A 10,952-nucleotide genomic window follows, 5' to 3' on the forward strand; every position below is an offset into this window, starting at 1 on the left:
TGGTGCCAACTTAAATTGGGTTTATGGCACAACTAGCAATGTCTATGTTCTACCTTCACTGTTGGAGGCAGTACACTGTTGAAGACCAGTTGCTGTATTCACAACCAGGGAGAGCACTGCTGTTGTGCCCAGGTCCTGCTTGCCAGCTTTCCAGAGCTTCTGGTTGGCCCCTGTGAGAACAGGAGGCTGGACTAGATGGGCCATTGACCTGTTCCAGCAGGCTCTTCTTTAGTTCTTATGGTACAATTTGATTGGCAGCTGTACAAAGGATGGCCTAACCTCCTCCTCATTTGTTATCAGGGGGTTGGACAAATTCATGGAGGTTAAGGCTGTCGGTGTCTACTAGCCATGATGACTGTGTTCTACCTTCGCCATCAAAAGCAATACCAGTTGCTGGAATTGCAAGTCACGGTTTCAGCAAACCCTTTCAGCACCTTGGATAGCTCCCAATGACTCCCCTCATTAGATAAAAGGAGATATTGTCCTAGCAAGGAGCTAATTCGATCTGAAGCCTCCTAAAAGCAGATAAGGCCTGTCTGGCTGTAGGCTGGACCCTTTTGGAAAATTTTGCTATATTTCTTAAAGGGTCATTCCCTGATTTTGCATTCTCAAGCATCTGCAAAGCTAAGGAGAGGATTGGGTGGCTGAGGGCTCCTTCTCTGACTCTGGGGATGGGGATGAAGCTCTGGCTTCCATATCAGAGGGTCCCAAAGAGATTGACATCCCATGCTTCCTTGCCCAAGTCACCCTCCATGTATTATGGGACTCAGGATCAGGGGTTGTGATGAGGGGAACGGGTGCAACTGAAAGCTGCAGGAGGACATTAAGACTGGGTGAAGTCCCAAATTAAACCTTCTAAGAGCCAGAGTGGCATAGGTTAGACTAGGACCTGGGAGACTAGGGTTCAAATCCCCACTCAGCTATGAGGCTCCCTGGGTGACCTTGGGCCAGTCACTGCCTCTCTCAGCCTAACCTACCTGCCAGAGTTGTTGTGATGTTTAAATGAGGAGCGGGGAGAACCATGTGTCCCACCTTGAGCTTCTTGAAGAAAAAGGTGGAATGTAAATGCAATTAATAATTAATAATCAATAAATGAAACTGTTTATGCAATACTAAGATGTGCGGCAGAAGAACAAAGGGGAAATAGACTTTTGGCAGGAGTAATTTGGTGAGTAAGAGAAGGCCAGAGAGTAGAAAGGAAGACTTCCTTTTCAGCATCATGTTCCTCAGGAAGAGGAGGAAGTTGCAGTTGTCTCACACCGTTTCAGATATTTGCTTTTTTCCATTCGAGACTTCTAAATCCATCTGCCAAGCGGACAGAGGGGATTTCATTTGCTTTCTTCTCCTGAACCATTTGAAAATGGATTTAGGGTCGTTTTGGGTTTTGCTTCTGTTCTTCTCCCAGCAGTGAAATTGTTCTGACGGCTTCTTGGATGGACTATTGTAAGGTAAGGCGGCACGCTGGAAAGGAACCGAGAGGGACTTCGAAGCGGTTGAAGGGCATTAAAAGAGACAGTAAGCGATGTAAATTGTCAGACGGGAAAGATTGCTGTTTGTATGAGGTGTCTGGATTCATTGTTCTGCTTGGTTTTTAATTTGGGGCGAGTGAAATGTTCTGGTGGAAGGGAGTCAGCAGCACAGGCCATGGAAGAAAGGAGGGAGGCAGGGAAGGAGGGAGGCAGGGAAGAAGAACAGAGGATCTAGCTGCATTAACAGATCAAGTATCCTTTCTGGAAGAGCCATAGCTCAGGGGTAGAGCACCTGCTATGCATGCAGAAAGTCCCAGGTTCTGTCATCAGCATCTCCAGGTAGCTCCCCAAAACCCTGCTGCCAATACTGAGAGAGATGGACCAATGGTTTAACACAGTGTAGCAGCTTCCCATGAGCCTTTGTTGAAGTCGGGAGTCAAAAAGGCAAATTTATGAGAGACTAGGATCGAACCTCGTGGGATCTCGGCCTTTTCCTGGAGGAGACTGCGGCCAAGATGGCGGAAGTGGAGCAGAAGAAGAAGCGTACTTTCCGGAAGTTCACCTATCGGGGTGTTGATCTGGACCAGCTCCTTGACACGTCCTACGAACAGCTGATGCAGCTGTATAGCGCCTGTCAGCACCGGCGGCTCAACCGCGGCCTGCACCGCAAGCAGCACTCCCTCCTCAAGCGGGTGCGCAAGGCCAAGAAAGAGGCCCTGCCCATGGAGAAGCCAGAGGTGGTCAAGACCCACCTGTGAGACATGATTATCCTTCCGGAAATGGTGGGCAGCATGGTTGGCGTGTACAATGGGCAGACCTTCAACCAGGTGGAAATCAAGCCTGAAATGATTGGCCACTATTTGGGAGAGTTCTCCATCACTTACAAGCCCGTTAAGCACGGCCGACCTGGAATCGGGGCCACCCACTCCTCTCGGTTCATTCCTCTGAAGTAAGGGGATTTGGGAAGAGTTGTCTCTCTCGTGTAAATAAAAGGGTTTCCCAACAACAACAAAAAAAGAGGCAAATTTATTTTCTCAGTATATGATCATGCTGAGGCCTGCATTAGAGATGGCGGAAAAATTCGATCCAGTTCTCATTTAAAGGCAAACCTACCCAATTTTCACTTTCTGGAATGACATGAAAAGCTGAACATATCCATGCTTTGGGATCTGCTCTTCTCCAAATTTTGCAGTGTAGCTAAATCACAGAGCCTAGGGCTTGCCGATTGGAAGGTCGGTGGTTCGAATCCCCGCGACGGGGTGAGCTGCTGTTGCTCGGTCCCAGCTCCTGCCAACCTAGCAGTTCGAAAGCACGTGAAAAGTGCAAGTAGATAAATAGGTACTGCTCCGGCGGGAAGGTAAATGGCGTTTCCGTGCACTGCTCTGGTTTCGCCAGAAGCGGCTTAGTCATGCTGGCCTCATGACCCGGAAAAACTGTCTGCAGACAAACGCCGGCTCCCTTGGCCAGCAAAGCAACATGAGCGCCACAACCCCACAGTCGCCTGTGACTGGACTTAACAGTCAGGGGTCCTTTACCTTTTTTTACTACAGCCAAATAATGTGTCAAAAGGGGGAAATGTATATACTGGGGCAAGGCATGCATTAAAAATACATATAGCCTGAAAACAACAGAGCGTTTTTTTTTATTTCTGGTAATGGCTTTGCGAAATGGGTGTGCGTTGGGAAAAACTGCATAGAAACATGGGTGTAAGGGTAAATTTATGCTGAAGTGCTGGTGAATTTTCACGGGGACTTTAAAGAATTAAATAAATTGCAAACCGATGTGGAAAGGAGGGGAATTGAGCTTAGCTGTGATTCCTTCATCGCAGGGGGTCAGACTCTATGACCCTTTGGGTCCCTTTCAAGTCTCCAGTTCTATGATTCTAAGATGTAGGGGAAAATGAGAAACTGAGAGAAACTGCAAGTTCACCCACCCCTAACCTATATATCATTTTGAAACCCAATAAAACCTTCGCTCTGTTTACCACAATGTTGATGGTTTCGATCTCCAGGTTCTGTTCGATTCCTATTCTCCCGGTTGACAAGCGTGAATATGTATGTAAGTACCATGGGAAGCAAAATCCTTGTTGAAAATAAAAGTAAGGTATTTAATACTATGGGAAGTTATAAATACACCGAACGGTGTGGGTCGAGTTATGTGCTAAAAGTTGCACGATGAAGCATCTTGAGATCCTGAAGATTGCACTCACAAAGGAGTTGGTTGTTGCATCCATTTCAATCTCCTCCTCCACCATTCACAGGTCTTTCTCCTGCAAGAAAAAGGGCAGGGGTTGAATCGCACTGCGGAGGGTTGGACTTGATAGCCCCCGCAGGTCCCTTCTACCTCTACAAGCAAAGGAAGAGCTCATTGGGTCAGGCCAGTGGCCCACTGAGTCCTACATCCTGTTCTCACAGTACCCAACAAGATGCCTCTGGGGAAACCCGAAAGCAGGACTGGAGTACAAGTGTGCTTTCTCCCCTCCTGCGAATTCCAGCAACTAGTATTCTGAGACATTGCTGCCTCCAGCTGTGAGGGGCAGAGCACAGGCATCATGGTTAGTAGCTGCCGATAGGCCTCTCTTCCATAAATTTGTCTAACCCTCTTTTAACACCACCCACGTTGGTGGGCACCAGTGGCTCCTGTGGCAGTGAGTTCCATAGTTTAACTAACCTAGTTTTATCTGCCCTGAGTCTTCCAACATTCATTCGATGTCCACCAGTTCTAGTGCTGTGTGTGTGTGAGAGAAACTTCCTCTCTATCTCTTTTCTCCATGCAGGGCCGTCTTTACCCGGGGTTGCAAGGGGTGCTGAATTCTGGGGGGCACCAAATGTATCGGCGGCAGTGAAAAGCAATGGAGCAAAAGTCCCCGCCCACTCCTCTATTGCTCTGTTACTCCGTAGCGTCAAATATTCCCGACGAGTCAGGAAACAAAAGCAGCTATTTCCGGTGCATCTTTGGCTTCCCCTGCCCCCCCAAAACGCTGAACAACTTTGAGTCCCCCCCCCAAAAAAAAATTTAGGGGTGGCTAAATTGAATTTGGGGGTGCTGGGCGGATCTTTGCACCCCAGCGGCGCATATGCTAAAGACGGCGCTCTCTCCATGCCACCATCATTTTATAAACTTCTACCTTGTTGCCTCTTACTTGTCTTTTCTCGAATCTAAAAAGTGCCGATTGCCACATCCTTTCTTCCTTTCTTCTTAGGGGAGTTGCTCCATCCTTTCTGGATAATTTTGGCTGCCCGTTTCTCAGCTTTTTCCAACTCTACAGTATGCTTTGTAAGGGAAGGCGAGCAGAACTAGTACCGGTAAATGGTATTCCAAATGTGGTCACAACATAGATTTCCAGCATTAGTATATTGGCAGTTTTACTCTCAATTCCTTTCCTAAAGACCCCCTGCATTGAATTTGCCTTTCCCGCTACAAAAGGTCCAGAGAGTTGAACTTTGACAATGATTCCAGTGCACCCCCCAACTTCAGAGGCCAGTCCCTAGCAAGTCCTGGGGGTCAGCCATGGCATAGCTGCTGTAGGTCACACAAAACATCTGCTCTTGCAGCACAAAGTCAGGTCAAAAACACACACACACACACAGAGAGAGAGATGTCCCCTCTAAACCTGCACAAGATCTCACCCCCCCTTTCTTCCTCCTGGCCCATTTGCCTGAATCCTGTGCACTAATTAGTGGCATAATAAAGTAGCAAGGAATACGATTTCCTCATTAGCTGGAGAGAGATTCCCAGCTAACATGACTGATAGGCATCTACAAGAAAATTAACTTCAGCACCAGGGCTCTGTAATCAAGATTAATGAGGAAATGGAGAGAGGGAACAGACCGCAGTTCTCCTTTGCTCCTGCCCATCTCCATCCCTCCCTTTGTAGGGGACTACATAGCGGCTGAAAGAGGGGATTGGCAGGGCAGAAATAAAACAGGGGTAGCCAAGGTGGTGCCCTCCAAACTGTTCGGACTACTACCATCCTGGTAACCCACATCTAAAATGCATCATACTGGCTACCCTTGCAACAGAGGGTAGAAATCATGGAATTATAGAATTGTAAAGTTGGAAGGGATCCCCAAGGGACATTTAGTCCAGGCCCCTGCGCTGCAGGAACCACAGCTAAAGAATCCCTGAGTGCATCTGCATAAACTCTTCCAGTGATAGAGATTGCACCAGCTTTCAAAATAATCCATTCCACTGTCCAACAGCTCTTACAAGGAACCCTTTTTCAGCCTCAACCTTCTTGGAGACCACATGTCCATTGGTGGATGGGACCAAAGGCCCAAAGTGGGCCAGACCAGAAGTAAAAATTGGGCCGGTGAAACTCATAGGTTTTGCACAGTAAGCTACATTTCAGTCACACAAGCAGAGACTACAGATAAACACCTGCCTCAAGTTGGGCACGGAGGAGGATGAGCTTGGGAAAAGTCCCCAGGAGCTAAATAGAAAATCTGGGAGGGGGGCATATTTGGGGCCCTGTCCTGTGGTTCCCTAGCTTTGATATAAACAGTGAGGGGTTAAACCAGAATAATGTTCTACTGCCCTCCTCTCCATCCCAGTTGCTGGAAACGACAGCAGGGAAGAGCTACTGGTCCACTCAGATCCTGCTTGCCAGCTTCATATTGGGGCATCTGGCTGCTCACTGTGAGATCAGGATACTGGACTAGATGGGCTATTGGCCTGATCCAGTTTCTTACATCCTGAAGTGTCGGACTGCTGTCCTGTTCTACCCACTTCTTCCCTATGGCTCAGTATCCTGCTTACCAGGAGCTGTCCAGTGAATCAAACTTCAGAAGATGCAGGATAGCAGGTGAGCTGTCCAAGCAGATCAGCAGAGCAACATTAGATGCACTGGTTCAGCTTGGCCTGAGCAACTTGAGAGTTTGATGTTGCTGCCCCAACTCTTTATGGCTTGTGATCAGGGTCTCTATTTTCATGGTGGGGAAAAAGAAAGTGCCAGAGACACAAACGAGCTAATTTAGATTGTTGCTAAGTATGCTCCTCACAAGTAGGAGTTGTGCTGGGTTGGCTACATCTTGCCACATGGGCACTGTCCCTCCAGCTCTGGGCTTCCATTCAAACCATATGGATTTATTAACAAAACTCCTCTGAGACCGTGTGTCCTAGTGGTTTGAGTGCTGGACTAGGAGCTGGGAGAGCAGAGTTAAATTCTCCACTCAGCCATGAGGCTCACTGGGTGACCTTGGGTTAGCAGCTTACTCAGCCTAACAAGCCTCACAGGGTTCTTGGGACAAAAAAAAAATCCTTCCAGTAGCACCTTAAAGGTAAAGGTAAAGGGACCCTTGACCATTAGGTCCAGTCGTGTCTGACTCATCTCGCTTTACTGGCCGAGGGAGCTGGCGTACAGCTTCTGGGTCATGTGGCCAGCATGACTAAGCCGCTTCTGGCAAACCAGAGCAGCGCACGGAAACACCGTTTACCTTCCCACCAGAGTGGTACCTATTTATCTACTTGCACTTTGACGTGCTTTCAAACTGCTAGGTTGGCAGGAGCTGGGACCGAGCGATACCTGAAGAAGTGTGCATGCACACGAAAGCTCATACCAATAATAAACTTAGTTGGTCTCTAAGGTGCTACTGGAAGGATTTTTAAATTTTTGTTTTAACTACAGCAGACCAACACGGCTACCTACCTGTAACTAGGGTTCTTGGGAGGAGAAGACGGGGAGAAGGAGGAACATGGACATCACCTTGAGCTCCTTGGAAGAAACGTAGGCTATAAATGTCACAAACAGAACCATAAACTACCAGTTGTGAAAAGTTGACCCATACCAGCCACACAGTATTTCTTCCACAGGATTTTGTACTTGATAGTCCCCTATGCTAGACTGAGAAGATCACTTCCAACTTGCCTGCATGCAGACACAGCCGCAAGGTTGAAAGCTCCTGCTTTAAGTTAACCACAGTTTAGCATGTGAACGGGCCGACTTGTTCCAACACACCCTACCATCCTCTCCTGTATCTATGATTATTTCATGTTGCTAAATAGCCGGGTCTGGCTCCTCAGGAAATAGACTTGGCAGTGGCACCTGCTCCTTTTCCATATGAAAATATAGTGTTCCCTTTGAAGAAGGCTTGCCCAAGAACGGCAAAGAGCACATTTAATTCCATACACTTCAAAGATGGTATGTAAGATTAGGTGCTGCTTCTGTGTGTCCTGAACAGCGTTAGAGTTTGGTGTTACTGCCCCAACTCTTTCTGGCTTGCGATCAGGGTCCTTATTCCCATGGTGTGAAAAAAAGAAGATACCAGAGACATCAATGAGATTGTTCAGATAGTTGATGGGCATCCTTCTCATGAGTAGGAGTTGCGGTGGGCTGGCCAATCTGTTGCAGTGGTTAGAGCACTGGTCTAGGACCTGGGAGAACAGGGTTCAAATCTCCACTTGGCCATGAAGTTCACTGGGTGACCTTAGGCCAGTCACTGAATCTCAGCCCAATCTACCTGTTGTAGGAATTAAATGAGGTTGGGGAAAACAATGTGCATGACCCTGAGCTCCTTGGAAGAAAGGTGGGATATGAATGCAATAAATACATACATAAATGCAAAATAATAATAATAATGAAAAAATGAAATAGAACAGTCTTGGTAGATCAGCCCCTAATTAGGCCCAGCTAATTGAGTGCACATGACTGGTTGGTTGCCTCAAGTGTGCCCAGAAGTAGAACACAAAACCCTTCATTTATTCTGCCCCTTGCCCCCACCTCCATCTTCCTGTTTAGCAGCCAAGACTAAATAAGGCTTTATTTCGGCTGTATATTTGAAAGATGTGCCGAAGATAAAATATATCTTTCGAATCCATTTTATAAGCATTATTTTTTATGGGCCACTATAAACGCACGTTTTAATGCTGCAATAACATTCTGTGTTTTGAAGATTGTTGGATGCTAGGGGCTCTTTGGGTGAGAATGTGTTATGGGATGAAATCAGCTTACAGGAAGGAATCGGAGAATTGTAGAGCTGGAAGGGACTCCAAGGATTATCCAGTCCCACCCCCTGCGATGCAGGAATCACAGCTAAAAAATAATAATAATCCCTGGCAGATGAACCTCCAATCTCTGTCACACCGCACCTGGGATACTGTGTCCAGCTCTGGGCACCACAGTTGAAGGAGGATATTGAGAAGTTGGTACGTGTGCAGAGGAGGGTGACCAAGATGATCAAGGGTCTGGAAACCAAGCCAGATGAGGAATGGTTGAAGGATCTGTTTAACCTGGAAAACCTGTTGCTCCGGAGGGCAGGACCCGAACCGATGGATTCAAATGGCAGGAAAGGTGATTCCAACTACCGGTAAACCTTAGAAATAATTTCTAGGGTAAGAGCTGTTCAACAGTGGAATGGACTCCTTTGGAAGATGGTGGACTTTCACTGGAGGTGAGCATAGGATGGAGGTCCACCTGTCAGGGATTCTTTAGCAGCGATTTCTGCATTGCAGGGTCTGGATGAGTTTAGCCCTGAGGTCCCTTCCAACTGTATGATTCTATGCAAATTCTTTGGTGTGGAATTTCTGACTGCTAGTTTTAAACTTTCTTTCTAATCAGGCAGCTGAACTCTGGCAAAGTAAAGACATCAGGCAAGTTAAGGGGAGTCTTACTACTTGCCCGTGGTCTTGACAAAGTCACTTTACATGATTGAAGATCCAGCACTCGGGGGTAATTAACCACAGATAACTCACCATTAGCATTAAGGGGGATTTATCTTTGGCTCATTATCCCAATCTCCAGCCTTAAAAAAACACCCACACGCGAAGTTCAAAGTGCCCTTCCTACTTCTCCCACAAACCTTAAGCTACAATGGGAAAGGACTGATGCAGTTCTGCAGCAAAACACACACCTGCCACATTCTGAATGGCAGAAGGTAGCTCTTCTTGTCCGTAGATCTAACAGCGGTGGTAGCTAAAGTGGAACCTCCTCAGTCAATGGCAGTGTGCCTGAGGATCATAGCTGTCAACTTTTCCCTTTTCTTGCGAGGAATCCTATTTGGAATAAGGGAATTTCCCTTAAAAAAAGGGGAAAGTTGAAAGCTATGCTGTGGATACCACCGGGGAACAATGAGCAAGGGTTGGTGGTCACCTTCATCTCCTGATCCTAGGATTCCTGGAGGGACCTGACTGAACACCCCTGGAGACAGAATGCTGGGGCAGGTGGTCCTTTGAACTGATCCAACAGGACACTATTTGTGAAGTTCAGGGTTGAATGGGGAAGCTCCCACTCAAGCTCAGAGTCCGGTGTTTTGCATGCAGCAGGTTCTGGGTTCAATCCCCAATGGCATATTCAGATAGAGCTCAAAGAGAATCCTGTGAAATCATGGTGCGCTGCTGCCAGTCTGTGTAGGTAATACTGAGCAAGATGGACCAATAGTCTTCTTCTTCTTCTTCTTCTTCTTCTTCTTCTTCTTCTTCTTCTTCTTCTTCTTCATTGAATTGACTTACTTACTTACTTGGGATAAGGCAGCTCTTAAGTCTTAACCCTGGAGAGCTGCTCCCAGTCAGTGCAGACAATGCTTAGCTAGATGGACCAGGGATCTGGCTTGGTATAAGGCAGCCTATTTCCCCATGGTCCTCATGCAGCCAAAATGGCACCATCCAAAGCCAACCAAGTGGTCTTCTGATGCTGAATGGGCAAAACTTCCCTTTCCAAACAGCGGCTCTCATGGGACGTTCAGGTGCCACCATCTTGGATCTGAAGGCATCTGAACCAACTGATTCTAATTACAAGAAAAGGCGGTTCCAATTAAACTTTAGGAAGAACTTTCTGGTGGTAAGAGCTGATTGACAGTGGAATGGAAGACCATGAAGGGTGGTGGAGTCTCCTTCCTTGGAGGTTTTTAAGCAGAGTTTGGGTTGCCATCTCAAAGGGCTACTTTCCTGCATTTCAGGGCCATATGACTCTTGGTGTCCCTTCCATCTCTACGACTCTATGAAGGCCACAGGAACATTCTGCCATGTGGTCTTGTCCGCCTTCTCTCTCTCTCTCTCTCTCTCTCTCTCTCTCTCTCTCTCGCAACTGATCTAATCTGAGGGCTCAAGCGTCGCTCCAGCTAAATTATAACTCATTGGTGACATTGTGAAATATGACTCTCCTCACAATTGCTGGCGAGGGTTATTTGCCATCTACATTATGCATATATAATAATATTCTATGCAAAAAAAGGGGACATTAGCAAAGCACCCGGGCAGAGGATTTCAGTCAAGCAAGCGTCAGCTTATTTAAAAAATGGGGGTTAAGATTGTACCGGGTTCGATTTCCAGCATATTGCTTATAGCAATGCACTGACATCTTCACCTCCCTTGCTGTTTGCAATTATGGCAATAAGTAAAGTCAAGGGGGGGGGGTTGGTTTCCACAGCAACTCTAGGGCCTCTTTCAACACACCCCAATCAGTATTATACCACTGCGACGTTCTGGCCTTCACATGAAGGGGGCTGGATTACTATAATGCGCTCTATCTGGGGCGGCCCTTGGGCCTGG

The 10,952-nt window shown here is 47.2% G+C and overlaps 1 pseudogene; it reads left to right on the forward strand.

Moving 5' to 3' along the window:
- Positions 1-1,931: 1,931 nt before the first annotated feature.
- Positions 1,932-2,475, forward strand: LOC117052491 (annotated as a pseudogene).
- The last annotated feature ends 8,477 nt before the right edge of the window (positions 2,476-10,952 follow it).

The sequence above is a fragment of the Lacerta agilis genome, chromosome 8 (assembly GCF_009819535.1).
Source record: "Lacerta agilis isolate rLacAgi1 chromosome 8, rLacAgi1.pri, whole genome shotgun sequence".
Lineage (NCBI taxonomy): Eukaryota > Metazoa > Chordata > Lepidosauria > Squamata > Lacertidae > Lacerta > Lacerta agilis.